This window comes from Hyla sarda, chromosome 8 (assembly GCF_029499605.1).
Source record: "Hyla sarda isolate aHylSar1 chromosome 8, aHylSar1.hap1, whole genome shotgun sequence".
NCBI lineage: Eukaryota > Metazoa > Chordata > Amphibia > Anura > Hylidae > Hyla > Hyla sarda.
Genome location: NC_079196.1, coordinates 112,199,347 through 112,210,629, shown reverse-complemented (window position 1 = coordinate 112,210,629; position 11,283 = coordinate 112,199,347). Strand labels below are relative to the sequence as shown.

General features: G+C 44.8%; 1 pseudogene; it reads right to left on the bottom strand.

Moving 5' to 3' along the window:
* Positions 1 to 316: 316 nt before the first annotated feature.
* On the bottom strand, positions 317 to 9,095 carry LOC130283874 (pejvakin-like; annotated as a pseudogene).
* Between the last annotated feature and the right edge of the window lie 2,188 nt (positions 9,096 to 11,283).

Below are 11,283 nucleotides of genomic sequence, written 5' to 3'. Positions count from 1 at the left end.
ACCAGGGCCCCGGTGCGACTGCTACCTCCATAACTATGCCCTCGATAGGAGGTTCCTTTTACCATTTAGGATTTTGTTCTGCATCGAAACGCTGGCATTGTCTACTTCTTATTTTTTGTGATTTGTAGTTTATAAGTCCATTTGACACTGTTTGCTTATTGGCCGTCTGAATCATTGACCATTAAACATTATAGTCACAGAGCACCTTGCATGGTTCAGCAGTCGAAGGAGTAGTTTTTGCATATATGTGACGGGAGCTGTGGCACAGGTTCACCTGAGAATCGACATAGGGGCACAAACGTGTCACGTACAATGATCACTTCAGTCTTTTGTGCCACAGGTCAAAGCAAGGTACAGCATGCAGCCTGACATGCTTCTGTCCATTGAACGAGCACTCGAAGCAGCCATATACAGTCTCTCTTTTGGAGTTTCCCATCCCACACAGAGCGCAGGGTCCCTTGGAAATGTTATTGGTCAGGAGGTTAACACGAGTGTGAGCGCCTTTTCGCATGTATGTAGTAGAAATGTCAGTCATGCTAGCAGCCTTGTCATAGTAATCGGAAAAGATGTCACCCATGTAAGAATCTGCGTTAGCAATGATATCCATTGTTCTTTTTCCTGTACAAAAAAACAATTATTCATTTTAGGGTTACACACAGTACAAAGCAGCCATACCAGTAAATATTTGTGTAACCTTACAGGAAATTGTGTAGTGGGGGCTAGCCCATCCTAAATCTCAAACCCTATTATGCCCCTCTTGATCAGTGGGCAGACCCCATACAGGAACCTGTCCTTGCATCTCCTATAATGCCCTATACTCCCTATATGTTTCCTTTAGCAGTTAAGCTGAATTCATCAGGGGAGAATATATAGGTATCAAAGGTCTGTCCACCAGAATGTTACAGTCAATATATAATAAAACACTTCAGATGTTATAGGCAGAATGGGAGAACTACAAATATAAAAATGCACAACTATAGGTGTACAACATTAACAGATGTAATAACACTTGAAATACGACAACACTTTGTAAGGTGCAATCTCGGGATGCACAAATATATGGATAAACAGATATATGTATGCAGGTGTATTACCACTTTAAATGACTACAGTGCACTGTACACTGGATATACAACCTCAAACTGCAAGAGTTTAAATATGTAATATATGCAAAAAGTTAGATATGGAAATAATTTGCAATATATATGCTGTAGGATAAATGTGCAATAGATGTGCAATTATGACATTCCATTAAAGGGGTACTCCCCCCCCTAGACATCTTATCCCCTATGCAAAGGATAGGGGATACGATGTCTGATCGCGGGGGTCCTGCTGATGGGAGCCCCAACGTTCTCTCTTGCAGCACCCCCTGTCATCTGCTGCAAGGAGCGAAGGAACCGGCGATACAGGGGCCCAAGAATTGTGATGTCATGGCCCCACCCCCTCGTCATGTCACGGCCAGCCCCCTCAATACCTTTGGATAGGGGATAAGATGTCTAGGGGCGGAGTACCCCTTTAAACGTCCTTCCAGCAATCCCCAATAAATGCATAAGAGGATACATCCAGAGTATGTACAATGTTCAATGCATACAACTGTCCGGGCATGCTAAGAGTTGCAGTTTTGCAACAGCTGGAGGCACACTGGTTGGGAAACAATGATCTACATCCATCTGACTACAGGCTCTCAAGATGGAGTAAAAAACATAGTCACTGACAGTGTCACAGCAAACTCCTGTGATTGTCTTCTTACCAGTGAATAAGATGCCTATTCGGTACAGGGTGTTCCATATAGCGTTTAATGAAAACGATCTATTGGGCTCCTTCTCAAATCCTCCTTTTGAAGCAGATGAGACACAAAGCTCTAAAAAAAAATCGAAAACATGAGAATGATAAGTTTATTTTCCCTATCTGGACACCATACAATCACCGACATTCAAATTTACATCAGAAAGAAGAAAAGATAGCTGCTTTTTTGGTGCTCCCCTGGCAGACAAAGTATTTTAAACAGTAACTAATGTCCGGACAAAGATTTTAAATAAATAAATTGTTTATTAAAGTCATGGACTTTATTCTCCAGTGACTTTAAATGGGCACTGTCAGATACAAAAACTTTTGATATGTTGTAAAGCATGCAAAAACAATAGGTTTTGCAATTTCTTTCATTAGAAAATTTTCAGTATTTCATACTGAAAAAGGCAGTCAAACAACTGACCCTCCGCCTGCTTGGACATACACTAGTCCTGCTGTGTCCAAGCATCATCACCTATGTCATGGACACACTTCTTTGATTGACAGCTGTGAGTGCAGGGCTCACAGCTGGAGGAAAAATCCTCCCACTGTCAGCTTGTGTCCCGCTACTCTCAGTGAGGACAAGCTGGGAGTTGTAGTTTTGCTAATGCTAGGGGAGATGTGAGCAGACAGTATACTGAGGGAGGGGGCGGAGATCTGCACAGTGAGGCCATGCCCCCTCCCTTTGAGAGGAATTCAGACTAGTGAGCTAAATTAAAAGTGTGATAAAATAAATAAATAAAGGTGCTAGACACATAAAAATAGATGTACATGGTCAGGATTAGGTACTGAGTGATATATTTAAAAAAATGTTTTTTTTTGTTGGATCTGACGGGTACGCTTTGACCCTTTGACCCTGCCGCAATTTTAAATTTTTATGTTTTTGTTTTTTTCCTTCTCACCTTCTAATAGCCACAAATCAATTTGTAGGTCAATAAGATTACAATGATACCCAATACAGTTTTCAATTTTATTTTACTACCGTATATACTCGAGTATAAGCCGACCCGAATATAAGCCGAGGCCCCTAATTTCACCCCAAAAACCCAGGAAAAGTTATTGACTCGACTATAAGCCTAGGGGGGGATACATCATCCCCCCCCATGTCCTCATCCAGACCTCCGTCATCATCCCTCGAGTATAAGCCGAGGGGGGCGTTTTCATCACGAAAAACCGTGCTGAAAAACTCGGCTTATATTCGAGTATATACGGCAATTTTAAAAATGTATACCGTAATTTTTTGTTAGAAAATGAGTATGCTTAAACTTGTCCTCTTTTGACCTCTATAACACTTTTAGTTTTCCGTATACGGGGCGATATGAGGGCTCATTTTTAGCTTAGGGATCTGTAGTATTTATTGGTAGTATTTTTATTTTGATGGAACCTTTTGTTCACTAATTATAAAAAAAATTCTGGTATGTGAAGTGACCAAAACTCAGCAATTCTAGACTTTGTTTTAATTTTTTTTTGGGCAGACTAGATGGGCCAAATGGTTCTTATCTGCCGACACATTCTATGTTTCTATATTATGTGATGTAAACTTTTATTAGGGAATAGCAGCCATTTCTTACCGTCTTTTAGTAAGCCCTTTGAGGTGCTGGGTATGCATGTACACCCTGTGTCCTCTAGGGGTTAATATGGCATTTATTTATTTATTATAAATCTTTGTCCTGAAATTTGGTTACTGTTTAAAATACTTTGTCTGCAGGCGAGTGCCAAAAGAATCATCTATCTTTTTCTCATTGGACTTGCTCCACATCTGACTTCTACTTCCGTTCCTTGACCAGACATATGGTTTGATGCAGTGGTATAGATGGTTTGTCGGCACTTCGTCGTAGAGGTGGTGCTCGTGGATAAGATAGTCAATAGGATAAAAAATGGATCCCTGCACTCACCAGATGATGCAGCAGAGGAAGGCATACATTGCCGAAACGCGTCCTGTACTTAAAGATGTATTCCTACAAATAAAACTGAACTTATTGCATCATCTGGTGAGTGCCGTGATCCATTTCTTATCATATGGTTTGATGCAGGCGGTTGCCGGCTATACTGTATACAAGACGAATACTGATGTTGACAGCACAACACCCTGAAGTGAGTGTACTACATCCTTTGTACCCTCCTTGTAGTCTTCTTTTTCACATACACATAAGACATCAGAAAAGATGACACTTACCAAAGTGACCATCAAGATGAATGTACAGATCAAAGCTACTAAACGCTATGGTTGTGTGCGCTGGAAATACAATAGCTTTTTAGCGCCCTTTGTGGTTTTTCTCATCAATTATGTGAAACTGCAATTAAAAAGGAAACAAGACATGTCATTAGTGAAGATAGGGAATATTTGATTACCCATCGAAAGATACAAATATTCCTTATTGCTCAGAACACGGGAAGTACTAACTCTATAGTGGACCTGTCAGCAGGAATTGGTGTAATTAAGCACATGACCACATACTTTTTTTTTTCATCTCCATACTCCTTTCCAGTGCTGAGATACAAGACTTTTTGTTATTATGTAAATAAGACTCAAGTGCCCGGGGGGCATTTTTAATTACAGCAAGATTCCAATGAAATCCAATCCATGTCCTTGTTATTACCAACCACAGCCTGCTTGCATCCGCCTACCTCATTTGACTGACTAGACAGAGGAAAGGCTATGGTCTGGACTTATATGGGCTCTTGTCGTGTTGAGGACCGCCCCCATGGCACTTGAGCCCCATTTGCTTAATAACGAAAAATCAAGACTATGGATTATGTTTGCTATTTTATTTGCCCAGTCAAAAACCTGCCCTGTCTTTTTATTCCTTCTTGATGTGGTTACTGTGGTATTATGTGGTGGTGTGCATTATATAGACATTTTTTATTTGTCCTTGTTTTCTTCCTTTGTTTTTCTGTTAGTTTCATCACAAAACATGTGATTCTTTCATCATGACTCAAAGATTTCTACTTAAAAATTGTGGGTGGTGGTTTGGGTAAATTTAGATAAACAGTATAAAAAATGGCCACATACATGTACACGTTTTTTCCCCCCAACCTATAGAACCACAAAATCCAGATAAAAAAGTTATGGCCTGAGCATGCAGTAAATTTTGTAAAACTGCCCTAAAATGTAAAAATGGCACTAAAATGTAAAAAAAAACACCTAAACAAAAGCACCAGGAAGGAATGGAATTTATATTTCCCTATTGACTCCCAGCTAATGCCTGGGCATTTTTCCCCCAAATACTGATTCCAAAAAATGAAGTATAATATTGGAGTAAATTATTGGAGTTTTAACTTTGGCCACTAGCATAGGCGTGCGCAGCCTATTGCATTAGGGTGTGCACCCTAAAGCACAAACTCACGCTGCGCGCGTGCATATATATGTATATATATATATATATATATACGCACACAGTTAGTATAGTTCCCCCCACATTAGGTGCAGTATAGTTCCCCCACATTAGGTGCAGTATAAGTCCCGCCACATTAGGTGCAGTATAGTTCACCCACATTAGGTGCAGTATAAGTCCCACCACATTAGGTTGGCAGTATAAGTCCCCGCACATTACCTTGGCAGTACAGTTCCCCCACATTAGGTTTGCAGTAGAGTTCCCCCACATTAGGTTGGCAGTACAGTTCCCCCACATTAGGTTTGCAGTACAGTGTCCCCACATTAGGTTGGCAGTACAGTTCCCCCACATTAGGTGCCACCTAATGTGGGGGAACTGTACTGCACCTAATGTGGGGGAACTGTACTGCATCTAATGAGGGGGAACTGTACTGCACCAGTACAGTTCCCCTACATTAAGTGCAGTACAGTTCCCCCACATTAGGTGTAGTATAGTTCCCCACATTATGTGCAGTACAGTTCCCCTACATTAGGTGCAGTATAGTTCCCTCACATTAGGTGCAGTATAGTTCCCCCACATTAGGTGCAGTATAGTTCCCCCACATTAGGTGCAGTATAGTTCCCCCACATTAGGTGCAGTATAGTTCCCCCACATTAAGTTGGCAGTATAGTTCCCCACATTAGGTGCAGTATAGTTCCCCACATTAGGTGCAGTACACTTCCCCCACATTAGGTGCAGTACAGTTTCCCCACATTAGGTTGGCAGTATAGTTCCCCACATTAGGTTGGCAGTATAGTTCCCCACATTAGATGCAGTACAGTTCCCCCCACATTAGGTGCAGTATAGTTCCCCCCACATTAGGTGCAGTACAGTTCCCCCACATTAGGTGCAGTACAGTTCCCCCACATTAGGCTGGCAGTATAGTTCCCCCACATTAGGTGCAGTATAGTTCCCCCATATTAGGTGCAGTATAGTTCCCCCACATTAGGTGCAGTATAGTTCCCCCACATTAGGTGCAGTATAGTTCCCCACATTAGGTGCAGTATAGTTCCCCCACATTAGGTGCAGTACAGTTCCCCCACATTAGGTGCAGTACAGTTCCCCCACATTAGGTGCAGTATAGTTCCCCCACATTAGGTGCATATATAGTCCCCCACATTAGGTGCAGTACAGTTCCCCCACATTAGGTGCAATATAGTTTCCCCCACATTAGGTGCAGTATAGTTCCCCCACATTAGGTGCAGTATAGTTCCCCCACATTAAGTTGGCAGTATAGTTCCCCACATTAGGTACAGTATAGTTCCCCACATTAGGTGCAGTACACTTCCCCCACATTAGGTGCAGTACAGTTTCCCCACATTAGGTTGGCAGTATAGTTCCCCACATTAGGTTGGCAGTATAGTTCCCCACATTAGATGCAGTATAGTTCCCCCCACATTAGGTGCAGTATAGTTCCCCCCACATTAGGTGCAGTACAGTTCCCCCACATTAGGTGCAGTACAGTTCCCCCACATTAGGCTGGCAGTATAGTTCCCCCACATTAGGTGCAGTATAGTTCCCCCATATTAGGTGCAGTATAGTTCCCACATAAGGTGCAGTATAGTTCCCCCACATTAGGTGCAGTATAGTTCCCCACATTAGGTGCAGTATAGTTCCCCCACATTAGGTGCAGTATAGTTCCCCCATATTAGGTGCAGTATAGTTCCCCCACATTAGGTGCAGTATAGTTCCCCACATTAGGTGCAGTATAGTTCCCCCACATTAGGTGCAGTATAGTTCCCCAACATTGGGTGCAGTACAGTTCCCCCACATTAGGCTGGCAGTATAGTTCCCCCACATTAGGTGCAGTATAGTTCCCCCACATTAGGTGCAGTATAGTTCCCCCACATTAGGTGCAGTACAGTTCCCCCACATTAGGTGCAATACAGTTCCCCCACATTAGGTGCAGTATAGTTCCCCCACATTAGGTGCATATATAGTCCCCCACATTAGGTGCAGTACAGTTCCCCCACATTAGGTGCAATATAGTTTCCCCCACATTAGGTGCAGTATAGTTCCCCCACATTAGGTGCAGTATAGTCCCGCCGCATTAGGTGCAGTATAGTTCCCCCCACATTAGGTGCAGTATAGTTCCCCCCACATTAGGTGCAGTATAGTTCCCCCACATTAGGTTGGCAGTATAGTTCCCCCACATTAGGTGCAGTATAGTTCCCCCCACATTAGGTGCAGTATAGTTCCCCCACATTAGGTTGGCAGTATAGTTCCCCCACATTAGGTGCAGTATAGTTCCCCCACATTAGGTGCAGTATAGTTCCCCCACATTAGGTGCAGTATAGTTCCCCCACATTAGGTGCAGTATAGTTCCCCAACATTAGGTGCAGTATAGTTCCTCCACATTAGGTGCAGTATAGTTCCCACATTAGGTGCAGTATGTTCCCCCACATTAGGTGCGGTATAATTCCCCACTTGAGGTGCAGTACAGTTCCCTACAAAAGCAAAATAGACATGGAGGCCACCAGCATCTGGGGGCACTACCTTCCTACTGGCAGGAAGAGGGGGTTAATTTGAGGGTACTACCTTCTTACTGGGGGGGGTTTAATCTGGGGGTACTACCATCCTACTGGGGGGGAGGGGGTTAATCTGGGGGTACTACCTGCCTACTCGGTGCCCCAGATTAACCCCCTCCCCCCCCGGTAGGCCAGTAGTACCGAAGATTAACCCCCTCCCCCCAGCAGGCAGGTAGTACCCCCAGATTAACCCTCTCCCCTCAGCAGGCAGGTAGTAACCCCCATATTAACCCCCTCCCTCCAGCAGGGAGGTAGTACCCCCAGATTAACCCCCCCCCCAGTAGGATGGTAGTACCCCCCAGTTTAACCCCCTCTCCCCCTTGTAGGAATGCAGTACCCCCCAGATTAACCCTATCCCCCCACCCTGTTAGTAGGTATAACCCACCTGATGACCCCCCCCCCAGTAGGATGAAGGACGGTGAAGGACGGTCGGGCACAGATGGGGGGTGCTGGTGTCACCCGGTGCGGGCCGCACCCGGGTCGCAACGCCACTGGATTAAGGTGTGCCTTGGCACACCCGGCACACCCCGTGCGCACGCCTATGGCCACTAGATGTCAGCACAACAAGCTCTTGATCAGTGAGTTGAAGTATAACCATAGTCTTATGGCAGTGTTTTTCAGTGTGGGGGGGGGGGGTATTAATGGAGCATTTTACTGGGTATATTTGTCACAATTAGAGATGAACGAATTTACAGTAAATTTGATTCGTCCCGAACTTCTCGGCTCGGCAGTTGCTAACTTATCCTGCATACAATGGTTCAGCTTTCAGGTGCTCTGGTGGGCTGGAGACTCTCTCCTAGGACTATATCCACCTTTTCCCACTGGAGCACCTGAAAGCTGAACTCATTTATGCAGACTAAAGTCATGAACTGCCGAGCCGAGAAGTTTGTGACGAATCAAATTTACTGTAAGTTCGCTCATCTCTAGTCACAATCTTTTGGCACAGTGCATTTTTTGCAACTTTTTGTGTGACTTTTCATTTACATGTGTTTTTTTTTTTTTTTTACGTGGTAGACGTGTTTTGAGTTGTGTTTTTGCAGTGGCCAGGGATTTATTATGTTCAACTTTTAAGTTTGTTGCATCTTTTGGCGCAAATCTACAATCAAAACTACAACTTCTAGCATGCCCGGACAGGCTTTTGCTGTTCTCCAGGCATGCTGGGAGTTGTAGTGCCTTATGGTGTAAAGAAATCCTCGTAGGGTTGCTAAATTCAGAGAAGACTATTTAGAAAGTTGTTCACAGAAAAGTGTGATATCTGCATACTTACCCTCATGGCTTCTCCCTGCATACCAGCATAGACAGACAGAGAACACTGGCGAGTTGTCCGAATGCTCTCCATGACCACACATAGGATTTTCTTCCCATTTTCTCTTGATTGACGAACTAAACAGTGATCCAAGTCAATTGTCCTAAGAATAGAAAAACAGTCTAAAATTTTGCTTAATGCATAAAATGTGTATCAGGTCCTGGAGAGTTTGCAAAATGTATTATTCTGCATTTCACTTAATCTAATCTTAATCTAATGCGTACACTTAAGTAACCAAAGTGTCAAGGGTTAACATTTCCTGCATTTATTTTACACAGTTGAATAGTGGTACTGTCATATGCATCTCCCAACCTATCAATGCAGGAAATAGTCCTTAGTCCAACTTTTCTCTGCTGGGGCAATGGAGGGACTGGCCTATCGGGATACCAGGAAAATTCCCGATAGGCCGCTGCCCTGTGGGCCGGCAGTGGCATGAGCGCAGGCTGCCTGAGTCCTGACAAGTCACTGTGTTAGGCTGGGTTCACATCACGTTTTCTCCCACACGGGAGCGCATAGGGTGGAGCTAAAACCTCGTATGCTTTCTTATGCGCTCCCGTATGTAATTCATTTAAATGAGCCGGCTGGAATGAAACGTTCGGTCTGGTCGGCTAATTTTTGCGCCGCATGCGCTTTAACAACCAGACCTCAAACAGAGTCTGTAATGGGAGCTGTACAGAAAGTACACTCCCCTCTACTCTCTGCCTCCTCACTGCTCTTGGCCCCTCCTCCTGTCCGCACACAGTAACTGCAGCTGCTCGGGGGAGGATCTACTATACTGGGTGAGAGGAAAAGGGAACCTAATGTTATTACTATGTAAGGGAAAGCGTGGGAGTCCTGTTATGTGGTTTGTGTGTGGGGGTCTGGTAAGGAGGAGACCTGTGATGTTAGGGGCTGTAAAGGGGGACGTTTGATGGGGGCGCTGCAAAGGGGGGAACCTGTGATGATGGGGTCTGTAAAAGGGGGACCTGTGATGTGTGGGGCTGCAAAGGGGGGACCTGTGATGTGAGAGGCTGCAAAGGGGGGACCTGTGATGTGTGGGACTGCAAAGGGGGGGGCGACCTGTGATGATGGGGTCTGTAAAGGGGGGAACTGTGATGTTGGGGTGCTGCAGAGGGGTCCTGTGATGTGGGGGGCTGCAACGGTGGGGGACCTGTGATGATGGGGTCTGTAAAGGGGGGACCTGTGATGATGGGGTCTGTAAAGGGGAGACCTGTGATGATGGGGTCTGCAAAGGGGGGACCTGTGAAGTGAGGGGCTGCAAAGGGGAATCTGTGAAGTGGGGGGCTGCAAAGGAGGGACGTGTGATGTGGGGGGCCGCAAGGAGGGGGGCTGTAATGTTGGTTGGTGCTGGGGGAGAGGGGAGACCAGTTATGTGGAGGCTGGGTACGGGGGACCTGTGATATGAGGGGCTGAAGAGGGGATGCCTTTGATGTAGGGGGCTGGAGATAGGGGGACCTGTGATGTGGGGGGCTGGAGAGGGGGGACCTGTGATGAGGGGGGACCTGTAATGTCAGGTAGGGGGTAGGTTTTGGTAAGAGGAGACCTGCTGTTACTACTTTGTAAGGGAGGGGCACTTTGGTTCTCTTTTTTTTTCTTTTTTTGCAATTTTGGTTGTTTATTCATTATTTCTAAATAACTATATTTTTTAATTTAACTACAGTTAAGGGGAACCTGTTATCAGTTTTATGTTGCCCAATCAGTGGGCAGCATAAAACTGGTGCAGGCATCATGATCCCATGACACTCGGTCATTCAAAGGAATCTTAGTTTGTAAATGCCACCGAAACCGGTGATTTGTCCTCAGGGCGGGTCTCAGCAGGGCAGGTGACGCATCTCTCCCTGTATCAGTGGTCTCCAAACTGTGGATCTCCAGCTGTTGCTAAACTAAAACTCCCAGCAAAATGACAACTTCCAGCATGCACAGACCGTTGTTGGAATACCTATCAGTCTACAGTTTTGAGACCTAGGGGAGATTTATCAAAGCCTGTGCAAAGGAATTGTTGCCCAGTTGATTGGTGAGTGCTTCCAATAATGTTCTACTGTGAGACTGTTATGCTTACTGCTATAAACTATTGGGATTGAGCACCCCATCTGTATGCAGGAACTTGCAAAGTCAAGAAAAGGTGTAGTGTTGGACGCCAGGACCTGCCCCTGTGACTATTTACCTGTACTCTGGTAGCATTTTCAAACTATGTCTCAATGCCTGCACCAGTGTTATGCTGCCCACGGTATTTTAACCCTATGTAATATCTATTACGGGAGGGGGAACAGTAAAAAAAAAAAAAAAC